Source organism: Homalodisca vitripennis, chromosome 4 (assembly GCF_021130785.1).
Source record: "Homalodisca vitripennis isolate AUS2020 chromosome 4, UT_GWSS_2.1, whole genome shotgun sequence".
Lineage (NCBI taxonomy): Eukaryota > Metazoa > Arthropoda > Insecta > Hemiptera > Cicadellidae > Homalodisca > Homalodisca vitripennis.
Window position 1 is genome coordinate 201,579,500 of NC_060210.1, and position 20,498 is coordinate 201,599,997.

General features: G+C 38.3%; 1 long non-coding RNA gene and 2 other non-coding genes across 3 annotated transcripts; 2 read left to right on the top strand and 1 right to left on the bottom strand.

The window, feature by feature from the left end:
• Window positions 1-15,552: 15,552 nt before the first annotated feature.
• On the bottom strand, window positions 15,553-15,693 carry LOC124361633. Its single transcript, XR_006922377.1, has one exon. It is a non-coding gene; the product is annotated as a U4 spliceosomal RNA (small nuclear RNA).
• A 586-nt stretch (window positions 15,694-16,279) lies between these two features.
• Window positions 16,280-16,421, top strand: LOC124361626. Its single transcript, XR_006922371.1, has one exon. It is a non-coding gene; the product is annotated as a U4 spliceosomal RNA (small nuclear RNA).
• Window positions 16,292-19,890, top strand: LOC124360909. Its single transcript, XR_006922286.1, has 3 exons — window positions 16,292-16,324; window positions 16,549-16,682; window positions 19,837-19,890. It is a non-coding gene; the product is annotated as an uncharacterized LOC124360909 (long non-coding RNA).
• Window positions 19,891-20,498: the final 608 nt, after the last annotated feature.

Below are 20,498 nucleotides of genomic sequence, written 5' to 3' on the forward strand. Positions count from 1 at the left end.
AAGTGGATAGAATTATTCAGCAGCTTCCATCGAAAAAGTCCAATGATACTAATTTAATGTCAATGTGGCTCATCAAGCAATGCTCTAAGCATATTGTGAGGCCTTTGACTGTATTAGTTAATCTGTCATTTTGCAAAGGAGTTTTCCCCTCGCTCCTAAAAATCTCAAAAGTAATCCCTATTTTCAAAAAAGACGATCCCACACTCATCAATAGTTATCGGCCTGTCTCGATTTTGCCTGTAATAAGAAAAATATTTGAAAAGCTTTTTTTATTACGAATGCTTCAGTTTCTTAACAAATACAATCAGCTCTCAAATGAACAATTTGGATTCAGAAAGGGCAAATCAACGATAGACGCAATTGTGAGTCTTGTTGAGACGATTGTAGAGGGGCTAGAGAGTCGAAATCACACGTTAAGTGTGTTTCTCGATCTATCTAAAGCGTTCGATTGTGTTGACCATCTTACGCTGCTTGACAAATTGGGATCCCATGGCATTCGAGGCGTGCCTCTCTTGTGGCTTAGTTCATTTTTAAGCCACAGATCTCAAGTTGTCCAAATTTCAAACCATGTTTCTAATTCAATGAAAATTATTTATGGAGTCCCTCAAGGATCAATTCTCAGCCCTATTCTGTTCCTGCTCTATGTCAATAACATAGACTCATAACTACCACACGGAAGAATCGTGCAGTATGCGGATGATACGACTCTCTGTTTTAATGAAACAACAAAATCAGTTTTAGAACAAAACACCTTTGTTGCAGTAAACAGTTGCGTGCAACATTTTCATAGCCTCAATCTAAAAACAAATTCTTCAAAATCCAATGTTATAAATTTTTCTTTGCGCTCGACAGCCTGCGAATATGGCCCGGCCATCGTGTTGGATGAGGCCATATTAGAAGAGGTCTGTTTCTCGAAATTCCTTGGAATTTACCTTGATCAAGGTTTGACATGGAATTTTCATATCGATTACGTTTGCTCCAAATTAGCCTCAGGCATTTATGTGCTGAGTTCTCTAGCTAAATACTGCCCTATTCAGGTTATGATGACGGCTTATTATGGCTTGATCTATCCACATCTCACCTATGGACTAGTGCTGTGGGATGCATGAGCAAGTAACCAAGTTTTAAGAGCGTTCAAGCTTCAAAAACGAGCGATACGCATCATTGCAAAATTAAAATTAAGAGAGTCGTGCAGGCCAGTTTTCAAAAGATTGCAACTGTTGACTCTGCCAATTCTTTACATTTTAGAAACAACGTCATATTGTATGCTCAAATGCACCTTGACCAACGGACGGGATGTTCACTCGTACGAGACAAGAGGCAGGGAAAACTACCGAACCAGGAGACACAGGACGGTAGTTCATGAACGTTTGCCCTCACAGGCAAGAGTTTATCTCATGAACAGCTTGCCAGATGAAATTAAAAATTCACCTACGCATAAAAAATTTAAAACTCGTTTGAAACGCTGTTTAGTGTCCAACGCATAACACACGTTCGTTTTATAGCGTGAACGAGTTTATGGCGTATAACTGGGAGACCGCACAATCAGAAGACTTGCTCTCGAATTGAGGTGGGTAAAAAATTGGCGATGAATGGAGCAGAGTGAGTGTCAAAATGTATGTATGAATGAGAGTTCGATGTAGCATGTGTGTCAAAATTATTAGATACTTGACGTTTGCTATACAAATGTACTATTTGTCTCCGCAATAAATACTTGACTATTGACTATTGACATAACTTGGCACACCAAGTCCACAAATACGCTGATGTGATGCATGCAGCATACTTACCAACACAGTAGAAGTGCAGGGCTGTACCGCTAGTAGAAACAACGTTGTGACTAACCTTGTTCTTACGTTAGCAACACAATGGACAATATAACTTGGCACACCAAGTCCACAAATACGCTGATGTGATGCATGCAGCATACTTACCAACACAGTAGAAGTGCAGGGCTGTACCGCTAGAAGAAACAACGTTGTGACTAACCTTGTTCTTACGTTAGCAACACAATGGACAATATAACTTGGCACACCAAGTCCACAAATACGCTGATGTGATGCATGCAGCATACTTACCAACACAGTAGAAGTGCAGGCTGTACCGCTAGAAGAAACAACATTGTGACTAACCTTGTTATTACGTTAGCAACACAATGGACAATCACATAATCTACAGCTGGTAGCGAGTTTACCACGCTTACAACTGATATGAAAACCACATATTTTCACGTCTTGCTAATTCATTCCTTTCGTATCTCAAGGATGTTGGGAAATGTTAAAGCGAAGACAAGGCCAGATCGGCTCCCGAGGTGATAAAACGAACACTTTTCGATTTAAGAGCCGTCTGTATTAAACTACGTTCAGTTTTATCCCATAGTAGCAATGTTAGTTTAAACTAACAACATTGCCACTTACCTTTGTCAAACAGTTCCAACTGTAATAAACGACTCCTCATTTTTGAAGTCAATACTTATTGACGCCAGAAGATGACTTAGTTGAAGTCGAAACAATAGAAGTGTTATAACTTAAGTTTGAACGAAGGTTCGTAGTTATTGCTAATATTCAATCCGCAAATCAGAGCTATATGATATGGAAACAGTCCATTTCAACGTCCTTATCCTCATCTTTGATCGCAGAATTTTTGGAGGTGTTACTTTTCAATGATGTAATTATTACACATCAAATGGCTCTTGGTTTTTCTTATAAAGTGCTTAGTTTTTTAATATACAAACGACGAAGTTCTCTATAATTTGATATCCATTCTGTGGTTGTGGCTATCCAAGATTCAATTTTAAATAAAAAGTATATGCACCATATCTATGACTCATTTAAAAATAGGGAGTGACATAATCTTAACTTTGACCCTACAGGAGTTCAAAACTTGTAAACCCTTAAAACACTCACTCGCCCTGACCGCCTTTACTCCATAGAACTTATAATTGGCCATTGGGATTAACGGATACAACAAATATTACAACATTTCACGTACACAAAAATAGTCAATGGATGGTGTGGATAAAACAGAAGTATAACTATAGAAGACTATAACAATGGCAAACAAGTACATTAACTGGCTATGACACTAGCAAAACATCATAGTTATATATAAAAATGTACACCATGTTTTACATATTCAAATTATAATGTTTCAGAAGTATTAACTGTAATATCGACAAGATAACTCGGAAGTCAGATAACAACATAACTAGTACTATAAAACAAAATGACGAATAACAGTATAAACTATGTAATCACCCCCCCCCCCCCCCACCCCCCCCCCCCCCCACCCCCCCCCCCCCCCACCCCCCCCCCCCCCCACCCCCCCCCCCCCCCACCCCCCCCCCCCCCCACCACTATTCTCTGGCATTTGGTAAAACGTAGTCCAGTAAACTACTGGTTCTTTCTGTCTAGCTACAGAAGACAGCAGCAGAAAGATCAAAGTTGGGTCAGTTTTACTGTTTTATAAGCCAAAAATAGCTCTAACTTAATGATATATGTGTTGGATTCAGCTCCGCCCCGAATAACAGAATAACTGTTAAAATACCATAAAAGTTCACGGAAACAATCAGATAAATAGGAAAAGATTTTATATAACAGTATAGACTGAAACTTTAATCAACTGTTCTATGCAAACATTGCTTTATGGCAGTACAAACATTCGTGTAATTAATTTAACCACTATTTTCAATTTGTTTACATTTGGTCTTGAAAAGCACAGGACTAAGCTTAATAGTAACCATACTTTTTGTTTCGAACTTTTATGCAACCACTGTTGAGCACAGAGTAAGAACATTTTTCAGATAAGAAACAAGTTTTAGTAAAAATCTACTTTTATCTGTACACTTTAGCAAATACTGAGTGTGCAGTGCTTGGTGAGTACTGTAATGCAGATATCAGAGAAACATTTACTATATAACTTTTTACTTGAAAGTTTATGACAGTTATAAAACGCATCTTAGTTGACTTTTTGAACGAAGTAGGCTTCTCATACCGTTGTATTTATGTAATTCCTCGATCTAGGAAACAAGGCAACATCAACTAAGGCGCAAAACATATTAACCTGAAATAATTAAAAATAGCCATAAGTATACACTTTTAGACATATTTCCTTGATCTTATGAACAAGGAAATCTCAAATAATGGCGTTGGAAATATAATTCACTCGAACCAGAAGTGTTCATACGAAAATCCTACGAAAATGCGTGCGAACCACGAAGAAACTACTAGTTTTAACATGAATTGTTATCGTGTACCTTTCAAAAACCTTACAGCATTTGTTTATATTAAATACGATGTTCCAAATTTTAAACGGTTTAATTTATTGTAGATGGGAATCAAACTAAAAGGGGTTAAGAATATATTTAAGAGTTTGTTGCGTTTCGAAGTCCACCAATGGTAACTGCTAGTAACTAAAATCTTATCTCCTGTTTTTCCTGGATCACTATTTGAACTTTATAATATGTCGTAGCGGCGTACAGTGATGTACAGTAAACTGGGAGTTTCAATTAAACTAGAACATCTCTTGTATCCGGTCTTCATCGAATTATCCACCGTTTTGAATTTTTATTAGAGGATATAACTATGTGAATAATATTATTTTTTTTATGGCCTACCTAGACTATCCGCAACATTCAACAATAAAATTTGTGTAAGTTGTAGTTTTTTTAAATAGCAATATCCGTCGGAAAAGTAGTTTTCTTCCAGAATTATATTACATTTGTGAGTCAAAAGTTAACTTACTTTTTAGGACAATCTCGTGTTGCTATTCAGTTCAGCATTTATTTGTAAATTAGAATTAATAATAATAATTTTACAACAATTATTAATAATAATAATAATTAATAGTACCGGTACAGTAAAGTTAATTAAAAAAAAGAAATTTCTAATATGGGTTCATTATTTGTTTTCAAAATCTTTAAGAAACTGGTTCATACTGCAAGCTTGTTGATTTAATAAACATAGAGATAGTCTGCACAAATAATTTCCCTAATTGAGTTATAATTGTTTTAATAATTTAATTTTTAATATAACTTAACTCCTGATAGACACGTTGATATTCGTATATACACGCACTCTTATTACATAAGCTAGTATGTCTCTGTAGGCAGATAAGTTTCGTTTACTTTTTGGTTTACAGGGGCCAAGGGCCAATATTTAAGGTAATCAAATATTTTTTATTCATATAGTTATCAATTTAATGTAATTTGATACAACTATAAATGTGATGTATTAGATATGAACTAAGTTGTTCATTATAATTTTATAAGAAATTAAATTTTGCTGAATTTAATAGACAAACTTTTGTTATATATTAGTGCAAAATGTACATAATCTGCACTTGTATAGGAGTTGTCTTTCGTACTTGGCACACAGCTCTTATCAGTTGTAACAAATAAATATAAATAATCTAAGTAAAATGCCATATGGTAACATTTAGTGACAGAGTAATAAATATTCGACAAGCAGATCTTGACGGCAGATCGGCACTTTTCGGAAACATACGCGGACAGATCTCATCAGCTCATGGCACACAAAGGGTATAAGTAGACATAAAATAGGCCTACACTTGTTATATGGATATTTGGACTTGTAATTTTGTTTCAAGGACTAAAACTCAAGGTCGTTTCACTACGGTTATCAGTTGAGTATTTGTCGATGATGAAAATGTATTTTTCTCAGACCCGACCGACAGCTGTGTGTTGCGAGTTGCGTCAGAGTTAAGCAGGCGCTCCCACTGAGCACAAACAAACGTTCCAACATTGACTTACTCTATTATTTTTCAAAATAATACTCTATGAATAAAGATATGGTATGTTAAAATCACAAACGATTGTACTCAAATTGTTTCCAAATTTATTTATTTTGCAATTTTTCCGTTGGCATCATGGTTACTCATAAGATTTATGTAAAAATATTCGCTAACGCTCAGCCAAATCATATGAAGTGATATACACCATGAACTCAATGTTACCTGTGTAGAAAAAAGACTTCAAGCAAAATATCAAATTCATAGGTAATTTAGTTTTCGAGACATTATGTGGACAGACAATAATATGACAGAGACTGAGTGTTCTGTTCTTACATGGTAATTTGGCGTTTTTTGAATTAACACAGAAGCCCGCCTACATGTTTATTCATCAGTTTTAACATAATTATTATTATTAGTTTTCTGAAAGAACGAAACAGATTTCTATACCAATATTTAGAGCAATCTAATTTGGTCTCTGATATTGTCTGAGCGATCCAGTTAATAGCAAAGGTGTAGTAATTCCGTTTTCTTACTTTACATTATTGATTGGATTAAACATATTGAAATGACAAATTTTATTAGATATACGTAAAAAATTTAAATGATGGACTTGAAAACATAATTTATAAAACATAAACTAACAAAGGTTTTGCATTTACATTTTTAAAACAACATATGTTTTTAAGCAGATTGTAAAACCTTAAAGTGAGGTTATGTTTTTGACACTATTAAAATTTTCTTGAACTTTGTAACCATATTTCTAGAAGCCTGCAGTATAATTAGTGTACGCAAGGCTGCATTATGCCATGATACACCGTTTGATCATAAACATAATCACTAAAGCTGTTACTGTTACTCTGACTTCATGCTGCAGTACTATAGCTTGGAGACTAAAACTTACCGATTTGCTGGCCCGGGTGCCTCGATGTTCTCCTGTCATTGTAATAAGATGACTCGGCCACTGCGAGTCGAGATGTCTTCGGAGCTCCATTCAGGGAACTGCCTTGGAAGTTGAATTGGTCGAGATGATTGAACTTGAAACTTCCTCTGCTCACGTTCCCCTTCCTGATCCTGTCTTCCTGCAGGCTCGCAGTGATCTTCATCCCTGCACGAGCCACTTCTTGGGCCAGCAGGGGACGGTTCATCATCGACACCGTGGTGTCCACTGAGTCGTTCAGATTCTCGTCGAAGATCTGGAAGTCTCCTGTCTCGAACAGCACTTGTTCTATGTTCGGCCCCCTCAGGACGGGGAACGCCGAGGTGGACGGTGTTGTTGTTTTAGAAGGAAACGTCTGAAATGGTGTAGAAGTGACGGCACTCGGTTGAACGTCGGTTGGAGGAGCCGTGGTGGAAGAGAATAGACGGAGAGTTGACTGTCTGGAGGTCAAGGGCAAGTTTATATCCTCAAAACTGTTCCGACATTTGCCATTGTTACATTTGTTATAATTAGTAGTTCTGAAATGTATTGCTTCACTATAGTTTTGTGGAGACCTTTCTGTCGTTGACGGAATTTGGTTTTGATATTGGCTGACTTCAGAATTTTGTATGAGTTCCACATCCTTGTTTAGATCACTTTGAGGGAACTTTGTCGGAGGAACAGTAGGGGCCGGGCTACTCTGATGGTTTTTGTCGAGATCACTTTGAGGGTACTTTGTCGGAGGAACAGGAGGGGCCGGGCTACTCTGATGGTTCCAAGGCTTCCAAGTGCCTAGGTCTATGTTGCCTTCAGACGCGGTCTCTATCACGATGATTGGAGCGATTGATGAGGTTTCTATGTCCTGATTGTAACAACTTTTGTTACAAAACGGTCTAATTGTGGAATAGTAAACGTTGATTGTCGGTGAGAAAGATCCGAGTTTGTTCAGTGGGGGCAACTGCGAGGAGGACGGTTGAGCGGCAATGTAATTCTCGTAGAAGAAGGGCGGAAGTAAGTATCTCAGAGGCGGTGGGATGAAGACTTTGCGGTACTGGGGAGGTGACACACTCGGAGAAGACTCTCTCTGTCCGGACTTTATCTGGAGTGGCAGTGGAGCCTCCTGGGAGGGCACAGCACTCGGAGTGACCTGAGCCGGAGAAAGCTCACTTGTAGAAAACGTGCTCGTTGGAGGAAGCGTTGTCAGTGGTTCTGAAAGCTCATTTTCAAACGGTGGAAGAAGAAACTTGGCAGGCTGATAGGAGCGGACTCTGGTGCTGTACCTGTTCTGGCGAATCCTACTTCTCCTCCTGACCAGAGACCTTCTAGGAATGCGAGGATGGATAGGTACGGTGTCTATTACAGAGGAAAACGCGGCAGGCACCGACTTCACGGGGATCACTGGGAGATCGGTTGGCGTAGTGTTATTGCTCTCGGACGTGAACTCGCTCTGGTTCCTGGGAGGATCGTTAGACTCACTCGGCGGCACTGAGGAGTCGGAGAGACTGCTGTTGAACACTTCTTGCGGGCTCAGAAGGAAGTGATTGATGAACTCGACCTGGTCGTGGTACTTGGAACTGTTGCTCACTCGAGTGCTCAGGATGGGTCTGGAGCTGTCCAAGGTGTTGTCTGTGGAGGCGGGCGTGCTCTTGTCTCCGCTGGGCTCGGCGACGCAACGTAACAGCAATACAGCTCCTGAAATGAAGCAACACCGTCATTTTTCACTATTACATTTTTGGAGATTCATAATCATTTGTAAAACCAAGTTTACAATTTTAGTCGGAACAATGTTAAAACTGTACAACTTTGAGGAGTTTTAAATATACAGATAGACAGTATATAATTTGTTGGCAACAATACAAGTTAAATATTTTAATATTTCTTTTCAATTCAATTTAAAATTAAACTTTTCAGTTTTATTAAAATACATAAGATAAACGTAATTATTTGAGAACAAAAGTAAGGGCATAACGGTAGCTTGTCGCCCGGCAAGTCCGGATTCGAGTCCGGCGGAGAGGCTACTCTTTAATCGATATTATTGAAGTAAGGTATATAATTAATTTTGAACAACATAAAGTCTCTGTGGTAATTTTTTAGGCTTATGGTATAAATGATTAAATTAGAGATACCGAAACTAAATTATTAGACATTTACCATTCGTACCGGTATATAAGTAGTATCCGATCATACCAATTAAGCAGGAATGGTAACAGTACCCTTTATTTCCTCCACAGGTCAGACATGAATTTCGAGTATGTAGAGTAACGGAATTTCAGCCTTAGAAAAACTATTTTTAATACCGTGTAAATGAAGGAAGAACGCCACATTTCATCGGTAGAAACATTACGTGCCGCCTGACCACAAGAGAGTCAGCGAGCCGTACAGGAACTCCTAAAGCACAGACTCACCCAGCCAGAGAGTGAGGACGGGAAGTTCCATGATGCACCGAGGGAGAGGACCGACACCGACTGACTGCCCGAGGCTCGAAGAGGACCCGGGGAACCGGGTGAAGGCCACCGCGAGGATGGGCGGCCGCCGGGCGTGAAGACGGCGTAGGCCCTGGGAACTCGCAGAAGTGGGAACATCGGCAGATGACGGAAATCGGCTAATGGTCGCTAATAGCTCGCAAGGATATAGCAATTTGTTCTGGCATTTCTTTCACTTCGGTAAGAAGCTTATATAGTACTTCGATCCCGCCACCATATTCGTGTGGGTACATCTATTTCTGGATCCGGTCTATATAGCAACATCCCCTTGAATGTGCCAAAGGCACACAAAAGCGATTTAGATCGTCTAATGGCCAGAGTAGTTTGCGTTTAGTTGGAATTCCAAATTTTGGCAGTGTCTTATAGCACTCTGTTACTGACTAAGTAATTAGGGACCGGATTAGAATCTGTTTCCGCATGACACATCAATCAAATGCTGACTGATAACCGTCTGATCTTAATGGGCACCAGTAGTGTGATGGAAGGCTTCATTATAAAAAATACTAACATAACGAGATCATGTTAAAAATACAAAACACCGATCGAGTAGGTGAAAATATAAGGATAACCACATTTTGACAAAAGACAACAGACGTCGATAAAAGAGACATACGAGTATTTATCGAGAACGCAGAGGTTCACACGAAACAAAGAAACCTAGTTAACCCATCAATGTGCTTAGTTTGTTTCGAATTTGTACGTTAAATAAAATGCTATTTGGTGAATGCTATTTTTAAAATAGAATAGAATAGAAACATTTTTTATTTCCAAAAACATATACACATAGATAATATATTTATTTACATTTGATAAATAGTAAATTACCCTCTTACTATACTTACTAAGTGGCGATAAAATAAAAGAATTTAATTTTAAGTACAGTAGTTGGATAAATATTATTTATATAATTTAAGTAAAACTATTTATTACATATTAACATATATTATAAAATGGAAATTAGCCTACATGGGCAAGCAGCCTGTGCGTAGGCTAATTTTATATTGTATGAAAGATAATATAATACTACTAAAAAACGATAAACAACGTGAATGAGATATGTTATAAGACACAGATTAATGTTTTATTAACAAAAATTTCCCTCCATTTCCAGCATACCAGTCTGAAAGAGCAGTAGCCTAGGTAGTGATATATGACAGCATTGGTCGAGTGCCCACTGTAGTAGCAGACCCAACAAACGAGCGAGTCTGTGTCATGCAATTCTTTAGAGGGATTTAAACAAGGGTGGGCATTTTGGAAAACTGTACTTCATATACAATAATGAACTCTGGAGTATTGCCTAAGTATTCTGAGGAGTGAGGAAACCGGTTCATTCCGGGGAACCTGATGCCCGTGACCTTGACGTCTAGAACACGGGTCTGTGTAGAAGTTGGTTTTTGGAATGAACGAGATGCAGAATCTCTTGGTCACACAAGTTCGGTGAATCAGGAGTATTGAACTCTCAGTCACCGAACATATGAGGATAAAAGTCCCAAAGATATTCAAGTTTGACACTCGCTGACATAAACGTCGTGGACGCACAGCGCCTGATCCTTGGCTCGACATGATGCAAATCACGAATAGGTTACAAATCAAAATAAATAGAAGCACACAAATTCAGTCACTAATTAATGTTATTATTAAGTCATATTAATTATTTTAGTTTTTACTGTTTGCTAACAGTACACTATTTAGATTTTTAATATTTGATCTATCACACATCCCTGCCACCTTTCATCTCCAATGTCTGTTTCTGTTTCGGAATGCAAATGTAACAAAATATCGCCTTATCCCGATAGCGTGTGAGTACTTCACTATTCATAGTATAGTTATTGTGTAGTATTTACATACAGTTACAATATATTCACATTATACCAGAAGCTCAATAAATATAAATTTACTCATGCAAAAAGTTGTTTTAACTTTTTCAAAATGCAGTCATAAGTGGGGGGTGTGTGACATTTGAGTGTTGGACAACATCCTTTCATTCTTTGATTCAATTATCGATAAAAGGTAAGCTACTCTGTACATCAAACATTACGATAAGGTATATACTTTATCAGTTCAGCAGGGGTTACACGAGTACATGAAACTAGCGAGGAGATCTGAATCCATCTGTAAATATAGACAAATACTGAGTGAAAAACATCATCGCGAAAACCTTTACACGTTAAAATGTTATGTAAAGGATAAAACATGTAATTTTGTGTAATTATTGATCGTGAAAAATGTTAACTCTGATTTAAATTACTCTGTTATAATTTAAGAAAATTGATTTTAGAATATCACGTAATAAGTACGTTTGAGGATAAAACATGGAATGTTAATGAAATCTCTTGTAAGCTACTCCGCTACCTTTAGTACTGGACCTAACCTACCTAACCTAAACCAAACCAACCTAACCTAACCTAACCTAGCCTAACCTAACCTAACCTAAACAAACCTAACCTAACCTAACCTCCGTTACCGTTACTTTTACCGTGTAAGTACTTTCACTTCTACTGAGCTAAATCTATTTTTCAAGTGACTACCTTTAAAAGATGAATGTTAAATCTTCCCCTTTCCCAGAGATCTAGATTCTAGAATATCTCAATCGAGATTTAATTTGGAGTTAACATGTCGAACACAACATGTAGAGTAATATCATTCCAATTGTTGAGTAACGCAGTAGGCCTACAGTGTTGTCCCTTTCATCTTTTCACAATGGTCTAAGTCGTTATAAAATATCGTATAAAAATACCTGTGATGTAGGATATTTCTCTGGGATGACTTTCAACTTAAAGTAAAAATAATATCGTAACGTTTTCAGGCGTTTTGGGTAACAGGTTATTTTCTGTCTCTGTCTTCTAATCATTGCTTATTCCAATGGAGCCTGTTTATCTAAATACTATATAATGTCATATCTCTCTCTATGTGTGTGTGTTTCTCCTTTACAGAAACACTAATGTGCCGATTGTACTAAAATTTTACATGGATATTCTTGGGGTCCGTGGTTAAAATATTTAAAAAATCTAATAAAATGTTCTATACATTTTAAGACGGTTATCTTATTTGAGTTTTGATAGAAGTATTATATTTGCTAAGTATTATACATTTGACACACATGAAACTGCATTTAATATTTCACATGTATTGAATATTGAAACTATTATACAATAATTTCCTAAATTACAGACAAACTTATTGAGTTAGTCGAGTAATAAAACACGTCAATAAGGTAAAGTATACGACTTCTGTAATTACGTACTATTTCAAGAGCAACTAGGAAGAGTACCACCGTCAGTGTCGCTGGCGAGGTTAAGTACGCGGTTTGTACCTGAAGTTCAAGCAGCAGATTATTTAATAATTCCTCAGCTCGCTCCTCTACAACAACACTCAAGATAAACATGTAATTGAAGTAAAGAGCAAAAAGCCGGTTATTTTATTCTTAACCTCAACCTTCGTTTAATATTTATCTAATACTTGAGCCTATCATTAGAGTTGAAAACTAACCTAACCTTCCCGTGGCAGGGAATGAATGAGCGGACAGGAAGGCCGCCGCCTAATATGGCCGCTAATTATATAATCAGCTGATGAAGCCATGAGAATGAGCACAGCTGTTAAATGTCTGCTGGATGTAAACAGAAACCGAACATGTGCCCTAGGTGAATCACCTGAGCAGCGAAAGTTGCGTCTTTAGTTTTGTAGGTGCTGAGTGAAATACGGCTAAGGACTACGTTTGTAACTTTGCAACAGTAGTAATTTATGAATTGTGCACCTTTAAGTGAACAGGCAATAGATTAAGCATTTCTGATCTCATTTTCAACTATAATTTTGTGTTGACTCTAAGAGACATCTCCAAAATGTCTCCCAGAATTCGGTGAGAACCATTCATTCACGCGAATAATTAGAATACAATCATTTAAAACCTTCAGTAAATGTATTGTATTTTGCTTTAAATGGTAAAAATACACTTTTTATCAAAATGTAATGCAAAGCAAAACCGTTCTACGAATCAATTCTCCTTACCTTATTTTAAAACGTTTTAACGAAATTCCTGCCGAAAGAATAAGTAACCATTGAAACACCAAGCTCTAAATGTAGGAATGGGTATGGATTCAAGTTATAGTACTGTAACGCTTTCCGAGTTAGTTTTCTAAAATTCGAATCGTATTTATGTATTCGCCTGTTCCTTGTTATGGAAGCGTATGGTAGCTGCTTTATGTTTTAAGTGAAATCAGTACTACTCATTACTTTATCGGTAAAGTTTATAAATTTACAGTTAAAACTGTTTTTCGGTGTTAAATTTACTTTTTGAGTACAGCGATTTGCCGCGTAAACGTAAGAAAGCCAATCAGTAAAGTGGGAGCTAACTTAACCTTCCCGTGACAGAGACTGAATGAGCGGACAGGAAGGTCGCTAAATTCTTGTGAACATTTAGTTTTTGCGGACTGTTTGTGAGTGTGTTTAACTTCTGCTGATGAATTATTCCACCATATTTTACTCTGTTTCTCAATGAAAAAAACCAGACAGATGGAAGTGCTCGGAGCCGTACTCCGCACAGCGCCGCCACAAACAATAGCAAAGTGACGCAAGCCGACCTCAAGTGTTCCAATGTCTCTTCGACCCATTCTCCAATCTTTGCAAATATCCTCACATTGTTTTGCCGCCGAAACTGCAGTTAAACAGAGCGGGTTACCCCCTCTCCTGTGGCTCCGGGCCGTGACGGCAACAGCGAACACAGTAGACACCGATATCGCGAGATGTTCATGACACTTTCATTCTTTGTTAATAGCTGTCGTCGAACTAAACTTTGAACCAAACATTAGTACCAAATAAGGAGTGTAAGCTAGAAAAAAACCAGGATATCAAGTTGTTGTCAAGTTTTAAATCAACAAGGTAACGATAAGATACGAAATGTTAAAAAATGGCTTGGGCCATAAAAGCGACAGCAACGGATAGTTTATATATATATATATAATTAAATATAAAGTTTGCTTATTTAAACGCATATGTGACAGATACGGCTAAATACAAAATAATTGAATCCGAAAAAGTAAGCACTCTGTGGTGTAATGGTAGCACATTCACCCGGCAAGTGAGAAATCGGGTTCAACTCCCGGCGGAGCAGGTACTTTTTAAGATTCAATGTTTATTAAAATATATATATATATAATATATATATATATATGCCCAGGCAGGGATATCACTCCGTCTGGCCAGGCAGGCATATCACTCGCTCTGTCCAGACAGGCACATCACTCTCTCTGTCCAGACAGGCATATCACTCTCTCTGGCCAGGCAGGCATATCACTCGCTCTGTCCAGACAGGCACAATCACTCTCTCTGTCCAGACAGGCATATCACTCTCTCTGTCCAGGCAGGCATATCACTCTCTCTGTCCAGGCAGACATATCACTCTCTCTGTCCAGACAGGCATATCACTCTCTCTGTCCAGACAGGCATATCACTCTCTCTGTCCAGGCAAGGCATGTCACTCTCTCTGTCCAGACAGGCTATATCACTCTCTCTGTCCAGACAGGCATATCACTCTCTCTGTCCAGGCAGGCATATCACTCTCTCTGTCCAGGCAGACTTATCACTCTCTCTGTCCAGGCAGGCATATCACTCTCTCTGTCCAGGCAGGCATATCACTCTCTCTGTCCAGGCAGGCATATCACTCTCTCTGTCCAGGCAGGCATATCACTCTCTCTGTCCAGGCAGGCATATCACTCTCTCTGTCCAGGCAGGCATATCACCTCTCTGTCCAGGCAGGCATTATCACTCTCTCTGTTCCAGGCAGACATTATCACTCTCTCTGTCCAGGCAGGCATATCACTCTCTCTGTCCAGGCAGGCATATCAGTCGCTCTTCCCCCCCCCCACCCCCCCCCCCCCCCACCCCCCCCCCCCCCCACCCCCCCCCCCCCCCACCCCCCCCCCCCCCCACCCCCCCCCCCCCCCACCCCCCCCAGGTAAGTTTTACTTTGATCACCTATACTGACAGTAGTTTTTATGAGTGGATGTAGTTTCAAATTGATATTTACGAACCTTGGCTTTCACAAAGTTTAATTTGGAGTATCTATGATGCACGAAAACCACTTGAGCAGAGAGACTGTGTTTAAAATTCAAATATCGGAACGTATATATTGCACTGGAACGAAATCAGACATAAACTGAAATAAGTAGATTAACACAGTCGGAACGGAATGCATGAACCTGGAACGTCGGATCGGTTCCAGTTCCGGAACGGCATGGCACACCCCTACAGTGAACGACACCGACAGAGATGGATCAGACGATCCCCGAAGTCACACTTTACATGATAATGGCTTGTATTAGTACTGAGGTTACAGCTGGTTCATTACGGTTAAATAATGTACTTGTGCTTATTTTGCACATACAAACTTATTGAAAGTGAGATGAGCCCCCGTAAGGGCTTCCAGAAATTGCCAGTGCGGGCGATATTTCACGCCCCCACGGCGGGGTATTGGTAAAAGTTTTCAATAAGCAATAATCGCACCTCAGATGAACTTCATTGGTTACGATATTGCCACTGCGCAAAGTTAACATAGAGAGTGAGGGCTGGAGTAGTCTAGAAAGCTACAATTTCTTTTAACTATGAGAAGCGTACATTTCAAATCAACATGATTAAATATTTAGACAATATAAGTGTGTTTAAATACATACGTGTAATAATATTTATATTTCCTAAAGTTTTATCAGTTTTTATTTAATAAAACTGTACTATTTAATATTATATTAGTGTTTAATTATGGTTATTGTACACATTTCTCTCTCCCAATGATAATTAGTTGCTAACAACGCCGATAGTAGCGCTGGTGTCCCGGTGTATGCTAGCGCCAGTTGTGGTACAAATGTGAACTGCGCTAGTATTGGCGTTGTGAGCTGTCGTCGTTGGGAGAGAAATGTGTACAATAACCATAATTAACAACAATATAATATTAAATATTACAATTTCACGAAATAAAAATTTGTAAACCTTCAGAAAATATAAATATCATTACACATATATATTTTAAATACACTTAACTCATACAAATATTTAATGATATTGAACTGAAATTTACGCTTCTCACAGTTAAAACAATTTGTAGCTTTCTAGACTACTCCAGCCCTCACACGCTCAGGTTAACTTTGCGCAGTGGCAATATCGTAACCAATGAAGTTCATCTGAGGTGCGATTATTGCTTATTGAAAACTTTTTACCAATACCCCGCCGTGGGGGCGTGAAATATCGCCCGCACTGGCAATTTCTGGAAGCCCTTACGGGGGCTTATCTCACTTTCAATTAGTTTGTAGCCTCAAATAGGAAGTAGGTAAGGTGCATGTGTATATTACTTGTTATGGAACAATATTATAGTTTTGTGCTATAGAATTTTTGTATCTGTTTTGTCCTCAGATCTGAGGGTAATTCCTGGACGTCCAGGCAAAGACTACCCTATCCTGTCTTCTCCCCCCTCCGGATCAAACTTCTCCTGCCGCTCTGTGGGATACCATCGAGGCTACGTGGCTGATCCTTCCACTGGCTGTCAGGTGAGATTAACATTATTATATTAAGGGGTGTCTGTCCGATTGTTTCTTATTGAAGCATTTTTTGAGGAGCACATCATCCAACTTGCTTGAGAGAGCAAAAATGTTGGAGCTGAAAAAATATTTAAAAATAAGAAAAACAGCTTAGAAAAGGAGGGTTAGAAAAAATAATCCTGGATGAATACTCTAATAATTGCAAATAAAGTGAATACCTAAATTTACATTCTACTAGTAGTCCCTAGATTGAGGGTGATGTTTTGATAGTACAGTTTCAAACAGTGTGGCATTTTATCGATGTGAAATATACCAAGTTGTAGTTTTCAAGACATGTTTATATGTTTGTACTATATAAACAATACTGAAATTTAATTTGTAGAACAGAGGAAGAAGTGTACATAACATAGCAGTTGTTTACAAACAAAGCAATAATAGAGAGTAATGTCTTGGTTCAGAAGATAAACTGATATATGAATGTTAAGTCAGCTCCTAGGCGTGCCAGCTTATACTCTGTAGTTGTTTGGAATCAGCCTTGGCAGAGTTTATGCAAGTTCGACTATAAAAGCAGTATTTTGCTTGACAAGTGATACGTGAATGTGTAAGGTTTGAGTCGGGAAGTATTGAGTTTAAGCCATGAGATTTTTTAAGGATTCTTACAGTTGTGGTAAATGTGTAAGGTTTGAGTCGGGAAGTATTGAGTTTAAGCCATGAGATTTTTTAAGGATTCTTACAGTCGTGGTAAATGTGTAAGGTTTGAGTCGGGAAGTATTGAGTTTAAGCCATGAGATTTTTTAAGGATTCTTACAGTCGTGGTAAATGTGTAAGGTTTGAGTCGGGAAGTATTGAGTTTAAGCCATGAGATTTTTTAAGGATTCTTACAGTCGTGGTAAATGTGTAAGGTTTGAGTCGGGAAGTATTGAGTTTAAGCCATGAGATTTTTTAAGGATTCTTACAGTCGTGGTAAATGTGTAAGGTTTGAGTCGGGAAGTATTGAGTTTAAGCCATGAGATTTTTTAAGGATTCTTACAGTCGTGGTAAATGTGTAAGGTTTGAGTCGGGAAGTATTGAGTTTAAGCCATGAGATTTTTTAAGGATTCTTACAGTCGTGGTAAATGACGTTTTCTAAGAAACAAATGGAGATCCTCTTACGTTTTTGTAACCTATCCTGTTTTTCAGTCTGGTATAGCCTGAGACGTCGGGGTTCATTATAAGCTTTGTTGTGGATAAAGCTACTAACACAGCTATTTTTATAAAGAAATAATAAAAGAAAACATAATGGCAGAGATAGTTTTGTTTTCCAACTGTGATTGTTGCACTAGATTAAACCCACTGGTAGATTAAAAATCCTTGTTTGCACTGAAATGAATATGCAAATAAAAAAGGTATACTAAGTGTATTAATTTATGTCCAGGTTGCATATAACGCTCTTGTAAGAGTTACTAATATTTGTACAGAGTGGTAAAGGAGTGTGCACTTAGGAACATCATGTCACGTTTTGGTGGTAGAGCATGTCTACTTGGAGAGTCTTAGAATATAATTGGATACGGAATATCGCCATGATTAATAACCCCTTCCAAATCATCAAAAAGTCAAGCAGAAAGCATTTCAATTTGAGCCATTGTAGGGAAAAGGATTAGTCCCATTATTGAAATGTGTTTCAGACAGCTAAAAATAAAATTCTCAATGCTGGAAAATTGTTCACGTTTGGCATCAAAGTTCCTAAAGTAGTAGAAGTCTGTTACACAGTACAACACAATATTGCCAAATACTTTGATTATGTTTATGATGAAAATATTTTTAGATCAAAGATGACGTAGACATTCAGGAAACGAAACGGGCCAACAATGTGAGAATGCAACAGCATGTTGATGTGTTGATAAACGCACAGAAATTAGGATATTTATAAATAATAAAAATAAGTATGTGTTACTAGTAAATAAATTATTAGTGCTTTCCTCAAAACTTAAAAATACGGGCACACAAACAAACACATGAACTTAAGAAGGAAATTGTGCGCATCTACGAGTACATGCACACAAATCACTCACTCACATTAATAAAAAATAAACACATGTGCATACTTGTTCACATAGACTAGGAATATCAAGTTAAAGGGTTTAGGGTTCAGGTAAAATGGCTTATTTTGTTTTATTTGTGTTCAAATTTTGTTTATTTAAGTACAACTAACATATTGATAAACACAAAGCTTGAAAATCAGTTTAAGAAACTGTCTAGGAGGCTTTGACTTGTCATTGTTTAATTTTAATTTTCCCTCTCAAGTTCCTAACTCTATTCTACTGCAACTTAAAACCATTTGTTGAATGTGAATGCTGAGTTTAGCTCCAGCTCACCTTCCTCTTTGTGCAGCGTCTGGAATCTGATGCTGTCACAGACTTGACTCCTGGAATCTGGAGTCATATTTGTCTGAAGAAATCCAAAAAAAGTTGGTGACAGAAAAGTTCATGATGAACTGAGCTAAACTGAACATTCACATTTTATATATGTGAGTTGAGGTATCCTCCATGTGGAGCTGAGGTAGGGTCCATTATCTCATCATTCTCATAGCCCATAACGTTTTTGTGCTATTTATAATTTTATTTGCAAGGGTTTTTCCAACACAACCAGTTTCTTAATTTCTCATCTTTTAAATGCGTGAAGTCAGCCTTAATAAATATTTCTCGGTTAGTGGTTTAACATTAAAAGGAAGTTATCATTGTTTCAAAATACAAAATAAATCTTGTATTGTAATCTTTGAAAAATCAGTCTGTAAACACCTTGAGATATCATTTGTATCTTTCTCATACCCAATGAGGTTTTCAAATATGTCCACGGACCAAAGTGCTTAACTAATATGGACAATCTTCTACGTCCACACAAAAACTCCACTTACAAGTCAGTGTTAGTCCACCTTAAACAATAGTGGTGTCTTTATTCACTAGAAACTGAAGAAACCTCAAAGTACTAAGCCTATTGTCTTCTACGTGGCTTCGGGAGTGACAGGATCTGCTTCTAGCCAAGGTCAATGGTACAGCCGTTAGGAGGAGGAAAATAGCCACTACTTCAGTCATACCACCTTGAAAGAAAGGGATACTCTCTCTATTCCACATGTACCAACTTCACCTAACGATCATACTGTACTTATGTTATTGTTGTGTTGCAGGTATTCTACATCTGTGTAGGTGATGGCCCGGGAGAGCCGATGTTGTGTCCTAACCTCACCTAACGATCATACTGTACATATGTTGTTGTGGTTGCAGGTATTCTACATCTGTGTAGGTGATGGCCCGGGAGAGCCGACGTTGTGTCCCAACCTCACCTAACGATCATACTGTACATATGTTATTGTTGTGGTTGCAGGTATTCTACATCTGTGTAGGCGATGGCCCGGGAGAGCCGATGTTGTGTCCTAACCTCACCTAACGATCATATTGTACATATGTTATTGTTGTGGTTGCAGGTATTCTACATCTGTGTAGGTGATGGCCCGGGAGAGCCGATGTTGTGTCCCAACCTCACCTAACGATCATACTGTACACATGTTATTGTTGTGGTTGCAGGTATTCTACATCTGTGTAGGTGATGGCCCGGGAGAGCCGATGTTGTGTCCTAACCTCACCTAACGATCATACTTGTACATATGTTATTGTTGTGGTTGCAGGTATTCTACATCTGTGTAGGTGATGGCCCGGGAGAGCCGACGTTGTGTCCCAACCTCACCTAACGATCATACTGTACATATGTTATTGTTGTGTTGCAGGTATTCTACATCTGTGTAGGTGATGGCCCGGGAGAGCCGATGTTGTGTCCCAACCTCACCTAACG